This window comes from Fundulus heteroclitus, chromosome 20 (assembly GCF_011125445.2).
Source record: "Fundulus heteroclitus isolate FHET01 chromosome 20, MU-UCD_Fhet_4.1, whole genome shotgun sequence".
Classification (NCBI taxonomy): domain Eukaryota; kingdom Metazoa; phylum Chordata; class Actinopteri; order Cyprinodontiformes; family Fundulidae; genus Fundulus; species Fundulus heteroclitus.
Genome location: NC_046380.1, coordinates 26,933,106 through 26,940,936, shown reverse-complemented (window position 1 = coordinate 26,940,936; position 7,831 = coordinate 26,933,106). Strand labels below are relative to the sequence as shown.

General features: G+C 40.6%; 1 long non-coding RNA gene across 1 annotated transcript; it reads left to right on the top strand.

Moving 5' to 3' along the window:
- The first annotated feature begins 389 nt into the window (after nt 1-389).
- LOC118567154 lies at nt 390-7,492 on the top strand. The gene is made up of 3 exons (XR_004933520.1): nt 390-472; nt 565-750; nt 5,758-7,492. It is a non-coding gene; the product is annotated as an uncharacterized LOC118567154 (long non-coding RNA).
- The last annotated feature ends 339 nt before the right edge of the window (nt 7,493-7,831 follow it).

Sequence of the window (7,831 nt, the reverse complement as noted above, 5' to 3'; positions counted from 1 at the left end):
CATTAAAATGTTATTTTTCTCGTGCATACTTATGGTGCGTAGTTTGAAGGTGAAATTAAACTCAAACTGATAGTGTAATAAACACTTTACTCTGTTATTAGTTCCTAAATTGTCAATTTAAGGTTCAAGTTGCGGGGAGTTTATTACTTCAAATGATTCAAAATACAGTTCCCCACAAAAACGATGCAACCTCAGCTTTCTTTGTTTGTGCTGCAGATCAATGCAGATGAGAACAGCGGATTGTCTCTGAAGAGGGCGAGACACGAGGTGACTCTTTATTGCTGTTTCCACCGGTTATCAGAGCTCATCTGGTCTCATGGTTTGAAGTGGTTCATCATGAGTGCGCCTGTATGATGTGTTTAAGGTCATCGTGTCTGAGTCATCGCTCTTGGAGTGGAGGAATCTGAAGGAGCGACTCAGAGAGCGGATGAAGACAGCTTGTCTACAGAGAGCCTTGACTGTGCATCGCATGGTAACGCTTTGGCTTTGATATTATATCAGAAATATATACTCACTATAATATCTTTAGCGAGAAACTGAACTCAGCCCTGTTTGCTCTGTCAGACTCCAGCTCCCAGTGCAACCAGTCTCTGTCCCCCCGTCCCCACACCGACGGCTCAAACCCTGCCAGCTGGAGCCGCCATCTCATCCAGCAGACTCTAATGGACGAAGGCCTGCGATTGGCTCGTATGGTGTCACACGATCGGGCGGGGAAGCTCTGCCTGGGGCCGGAGGGAACCCACTCAGCAGGTGACTTTTCAGAGACTTTTTTTTTCTCCATGCAAGGTAAAAGAATAATTGGGGGTTATTGCATAGCCGGTAACTACCACAGTCATCTTGAGATTCTTCTAAACTTACGCATGGCATAAATAAATGTGATTTTTAATTAAAAAAAAGACAAAACTGGTGCTTTAATTGAAAGGTGGATAGATTCTTTAAGGGATGGGTAAGGATTTTTCAAGCAAGGTTTTGTTGAAAGGTCATTAGCATTATCTGACTTCCAGTGCATAACTCTTTAAGCTTCTTCATTCAGCATAAATACCAGTGTTATTTGGTCCGGGGGGTAGTTAGGGAGTAGCCAAGAATAAAAGCCATCTATTACTTGCTTTAAAATAACTTTCTAAACTAGATCACAAGCGCTTTATGCTGTTGATGCTATTTTATGACCCATAAATCGTCATCACCTTCTCATTTGTTGTGTATTTACACGGAAGCCACTGATTATTAGGTATGAAGGGGGTTCAACAATTATCTTCCTGACAACAAAACATGGTAAATGTTTCGGGTCTAGCTTCCTAATAGAAAAGTAAGGCGGGAATACATTGCATGTAAAATGTTGCAGCAATGACCCAATAATAACATTACTTAGTCTCGTACGACGACGCACTATTTTAAACCGGATGCAAATTCACAAACCTCAGGATGTTGGATATGATGAAACTGAAAACAAGAGTGGAGACTTGTCCTACGTCTGATTAATAAATATCACCCGAGAAACAGAGAGGGGAAAATGTCTTCTCAGAGGGTCAGTTGTGGAAAAAATATACAAGATGATGGCAATCATGGCACAAAGTAGTGCGCTTCATAGTGACGCAGCAGAAGACTGTGAACTCCCCGCCCTTTATCTCAATACCATGAACTATTCGAACCAGGAGCACATCAAAAGCCACACTGGGTGCATTAAATCCACTTTTTTCCTCTTGTTTGAATAATGAATAACATGATGTTCCCTTAGTGGTTGTCGTCTCTCTACTCAGGTGGGGATCTTTTTCAGTTTTAAGTCTGGAATACACAAAAAACATGCAATGAAGTCAGAGTTTCACCTCAGAAGCTCTGAGGTCCTCCTGTATACCGCAGTTGATTATGCAGTACAGTAGCTGTGGATCTAAAACTCAGTGAAAGCTGCAGATATAAACTATTCATTATTATGTGGGTTTGTAGTGCATTAGGACCATAGGCACTCACCATGCCTCTATATGTGAACAAGTTACCTTTAGTGTTTAAATGCATCAAATTGACATTTTACGTTATAAGGTTCACAGTAGTTGGAACCAAAAACAATTAGCAAAGTCTTTCCGACAATGCAAACGTGTGTCCTCATTCACAATCCAAGCTCTGACTCGCGAAACAAAATTAATGCACTGTTTAAACTGCCGTTTTCCTGCAAATTACGACCATAATTTTCTAATATCACTCTGCCTGGAATGCTTTACATATTCACATTTCAGTACGAGTTCGCACAAAATATAATTGTTGGTGCACCAACCTCATACCCTCCGTTTCCTGTATAAATAGTCAAGGTTTCTGTAAATATGAGCATGACAACGGTTTTAAAATATGCATGACTTTTTTTTTAATTGGGGCTTTTTCTGCGATTGGGAGAAGCTGAGAAGAATAACGACTTCTCAACAACACCTCAGTTCAAAAAATCTTGAATTATCCTTTCAAAAAACGGGGTAAAAGTGATGCTGGGAGCTGAACTGAATGACTCCAGTAAAGATGACCGTCTCATAGCTCCGCAGTTGAACCCAGTGAGTCAGATCGTCTCTGAGGTGACGCCTCCCACCGCTCACAGTTAGACTCCGTCAGGCTGTAAACTAGAAAGGGGGAAGGGAAGTTAGAAAGGGGAAACAGAAGGCGGTGGAGAGGAGGAGTGTGAGAAGGAGTTCAGTGGAGGGGAGGGAGACAGAAAAAAGAAAAAAAAAAAACGAACAGGGGGAAAGAGTATTACACTGTTTTTGGCCTTCTTTATATCTTGTCAGCGTTGTGATCATCACAGGCAAAAAAGTAAAGTGGTTTGGGGCAGACTTTGCCGTTCTGGGCAGTGATCGTTAGTTGAAAAGATTAAGGGAAGGAGAAGAAAGCCAGCAAAGACATGAGGAGCGGGGAGAGAGGGGAGGGGGGGAGAGGAAAGTACTCTGTGGGCGACAGAGTCGGACCCCCCCTCCCTGCTTCAGTGACTGACGTCAGAGTGTGGTTAGGCGCGTGGGCTGCAGGGCGGGATGGATGGGGCGTGGGGGCGATGGAGTGGGAGGTAATGGTGAGGGGCGTTGCATTGACTCACCAAGCGACAGCGTACAAAAATAAAACCTGTGGGCAGGGAAATGGCACAGTGTTTTTTATTTTTTTTATTTTGTTTTTTTTTTATACATCCCTATCCCTATATACAGAGGACTGGCGGAAATAACAAAACATGACATATGTTTAATCTCTGGCATCAGTCTGGCCTCCACTCTGTCATGCTTCTGCTTGCTTATCTCTCGCTCATTCAAGTTTCCCTCGTGTGGCGCATCCGTTAATCTCAACTTTCTCCCACTTTCCTCTTAACGTCACAAGTTCAGTTGTAACCCGTTTTTTCCACTGTCGCAGATTGTCACAAAGAATACACCCATAAATACGATCCTTGTGGGGGTTTTTTTTCCAGTGGTTTTGTTCTCCTGTGGCAAAATTTGCTATAAATTGCATTGTTATAAGTTTAACAATCATAAAAGATTTTAAAAAGAAAGGAAAGGAAAATCAAAAGTTGGATCATTTTGTATTCAGAGAAAACCCCAATATTTAGTGCTACCCGGTCGTTGTGTCAACAAGGAGAAAAATAAACCTTACCAGTCAAAAGTTTGGACTCAACTTTTCATTCAGCGGTTTGTCTTTATTTTTATTACTACTTCTGGGATCTCCTTCAAGACACTTGGAAAAAACATTTCAGGTGACTAACCTCATGAAGCGCATCGAGAGAAGGCCAAAGGTGACCAACGCAGTAATCAACACAAAGGAGGAGGTATTTAGGAAAAAGCTAAAATATACAAGATGTTATGAGTTATTTCTCAATTTTCTGTTTGACACATAAGTCTATATACATTTGAGTCATAGTTTAGCTGTCTTTACCATGTATCTGCAATTGTAAAAATCCCTAAAAATAAGGAAACGCCACTGAATGACATAGGTGAGTCCAAACGTCTGACTGGTAGCGTAAGCTGGTTTATTTTTTCGGTATTGGAGACGTGTTTAAGATGAAGCTAAGAAAAAGGAAAACCAAATCTACAACATGTCTGCAGTTCACTTAACTGCAGCTGCGAGAGAGCAAGAAATTCAGCTGTAAACAGGAAGGCTGCATGCAATGCAGCAAAGTAAGCGTGTTTTATCTTTAATAGCCTCCAGTCTCTGTCATAACATGTAGGAAATGTCGGAAGCCTTTTTTTATTTTAGAGTCTGGGATCTATGTTCTTAAATACATATGGAGACTATTGGTTAATGCTAACAGTGCTAACCACTCATTTTAATTCAAAAGATATCTTTACCAGACCACCCATACTGCCTCTGGTGATAAATCAGTTGCCTGTTGTTGCATATTCTACACCTACTGAAAAATAACATAGGAAGGACTTTGCTGCCATCTAGAGGTCAGGGGTTGAACGGGGTATTGTTGTGGACTATTTGAAATATGTCGTATAGACCAGAATTGACCGAAGAAAATGTCAGGTCGTAATTTATTTTCAAAGCAATGTTTAGCAATAGCAATAGCAATAAAACAATCTAAATACGTGTGACTGGAAAATGTTTTTGTGTGTTTACTTGAGCAGTTGTGCCTAATGTTGCTAATTTGCATTAGACCTAAATCTATTGTTTGTGCTGTATTCAAAGTAACAATCTGTACGTAATTTAGCATTGGCTCAAAAGCAAAAATTATTTAAGTTTTTAAAGCATTATAAATAAATTTAGGACACAACTTTTTAATAAATGTGTCATTGTTTTAAACTTTAAGTATAGAATGTTTTGTAAATAATCGCGTTCTCACGTAGCAGTTCGACTGAGCATGTAATCAGAAATAACACAGCCCTCGAACGTGTCACACTGGGCCAGCTCGAAACTATGAAACCCTGCAACTCGTTTCACACTGTATGGTGGATGACTGTGTGGCTTAGTGCCTGAACTGAATCGTGTCAGAAAGCGATATCAGTGCTGCAAGAAATGAAGAGCAAGTCACAGGTGGCAATGCTCTTATTATCAGAGTCGCTCTAAAACGAGGGAGAGGAGGTCAAGGAAGCAGGGTAAACATTCGTGGCAGCAGTCAAACTGCACCATTCAAAAAGAATCCTGACTCCGTTTCATTTTTGTTGAAGGTCATCTAAAGTCTGAGAGCAAAGCTGATGCTGAACCAGAGACCAGCGATTCAAACTCATGACCAGAGATTTTCTTATGATTCTTACAGGCACATACGGTATCTTCTTATATCATAGTTTTTAAAGAGAAAATGGCTGTACAGAAGCCAGGTGACTATTTTTTTTTTTTTATACTAGAAAATCTTAAAACTAATATAAATGCACGGTAAAATGTGTTGTTCTAATGACATTTTTAATCTGAAGACATTACATCTGCTCCGCAGACAATTACACAATAAAGACATCACACCTTTTTGTCAGACTGGGGACATTTTGCTATGCACACGCTTGCATTGGTCTTACAAACCATGACGACTTCACTTCATGTGGGAGCGTTTCCTGGTGAATTCCCCCAAACTGGCAGTCTCTTAAACACCAGTTGCACGTGCGTTTAAATGCTGTTTATGCTCTGCTTTGCTGCCCCCACTGTGTTAAAATTCAGTAATTTCCATGCTGCAGCCACAGCATGTCAGGGTTTAAGGTGTTGCCGATAGCCTTTAACAAAACGCTGTTCTGTGGCGGTCAGCTATACTCGTCGTTTCCTGCTTGAGTTAGCTTTTGCTTTTGGTCTCACGTTCAAACCCGTGTCTCTCCACAGACCGTGACATCAAGGTGGAGCGGCCGATCTCGATAACCGTGTGCAGGAGCAGTAGCCCTTGTGTTGCCAAAGAGCCAACCATCACCTCCAACCACAGAGGAAAGTGAAACCTGCCGTCCATCCAGGAGAGCGGCGCTCAGAGAGGGGACTCAAAAACGAGCTGTAAATCTGAGACTTTGCAATCATCTGACTAAACAGGCCTGTCATGACTTGTAAACACAATCAGCTGTAAAATGACGATCTCAAAAGAGGTTCTGTTTTTATATATATATCAGTTGGATGGAAGGGAACCCGTCTTTGTTTTAGTGTCCTGCAGAGCTTAGCTGTATTCTGTCAGGGAAAGTGTTTTATGTTACTGCGAGTGCCGCTGCGTGCAGGAGGATCCACCTGCCACGGATGAAACACGTTTGCGCAGCAGGGGGCACTGCGACTTTGGTAGAAGTTCCTCCACACTGAGCAACACTGCAGAGGAAATGGGTGTTTAGCAGAGACCTTTCTTTTTGCAAGTTACAACATAATGCTCTGGAGCTCGTCACCTCAGGAAACCACTGGATGCTTTGTTTAGGACAGAGGTCAGCATCGTGCAAGTCAAACTAACTCTCTAATAGTACTTTGCAAGAATGCTCATATTCCAGAACATTTTAGCGTTTGTTACTTTATAATGGCAAGCTCCAATTTCTTTTATTTTTTCTGTTTTCTTTTTTTCATATATATATCCACAAAAAGATAGCACAGGTCCATGTTATCCTGTAAATAGGGCCTTTTAATGGTGCCCCACACAAAGCTGGCAACAGAAGGAGGGCGAACCTTTTCCCCAGAAGCGCCCCCAGACTGATGGACTATGTCGTTTCCTTTTTTATTTCAAAGCCAGTTAAATCTGTCTTTTTCAATCAGGTTTTAATTAATTTGTTTAATGGGTCTATTGTCAAAAACTTTATTTTCATCTTGAGAACTAAAAAATAAAGTTTTACTTCCTTAGCTACTTATTTAGAAGGAAAGTATTACATGATGTTTTTACAAATTAAATCCTAAAACACTCTGCTGCGCAGTTGGTGGCACAGAATTTTTTTTTTTTTTATGGTACCCGAGTAATGGAAGTTCATGCATACTTGTAATTCATTTCTATTTGTAAGGAACTTTAAAAGTCTTCTATGTTTTTCCTTTCGCTTCACAATCACGCGCCACGTTATCACATAAAATGCGCTGAAGCTTGCGGTTGTAACGTATCAGAATGTGAAGATGTTTAAAGGGGATGCATACTTTTGTCGAGGCTAAAAAGAGTTTCTTATTTAGGAGGTGTTGAGTTGGATTTTAAAAAGCGTGTGGATTAGACTAGACAATCATTCAGATTTGAATTGTGTGTGTGTTATACTCATTACTTTCTGTTGCACAAATGGTCGACATGGTGTTTTGACAAATCCCTTGAATTTTACCTTGCCCAACATGATGAAAATGTTTGTTTTCTTAATCGAGTTGCTAAAACTATAACCCCCTGGACCGGCATTGTCAAGCTCAACGGTGGGGGGGGTTTCACTCCGACTTTGGCTTTTGTCCCATTTAGAGTATATTGTGGTCCACTAAAGGTAACGTTGTACAGTTGTTGAGAACACTGCGTTTAAAACTACATTGAAAGCCTCTTAATTTAAAAAGCTGTTTGACGCAACTCTTCAGGGTGATCTTACAGCCAATTAGTCGTGGCTTTAAGATTTTTCTGCCGTCTTAGACAAAAAAAAAATATCGATCCTTGTGAGTTTGTCTTTTAGAGTCTGATTTTTGTTGTTGTTCAATTTATTTTTAGGAGAACTCAGAGGTTGGGCGAGACTAACTTATGGTACTTTCTTTTGATGCAGCAGCTTCTTTAAAATCCATCCCCCATTTGGCCTCAGTAGCAGAGTTTAGATGTTGAGTTAGTTAGCTTATGTTGACGGTTAAAAATATGAAAACATTTTGTAGACTAATTACAGACTTATCAGTGAGCTAGCGTACTGTGCATCGTTGACACCTACTTGTCTCCTTAGCGTTAGTATCCTCCTCAGTGTATGTTGCAAGACAGATAATTTATTTTGTTATAATC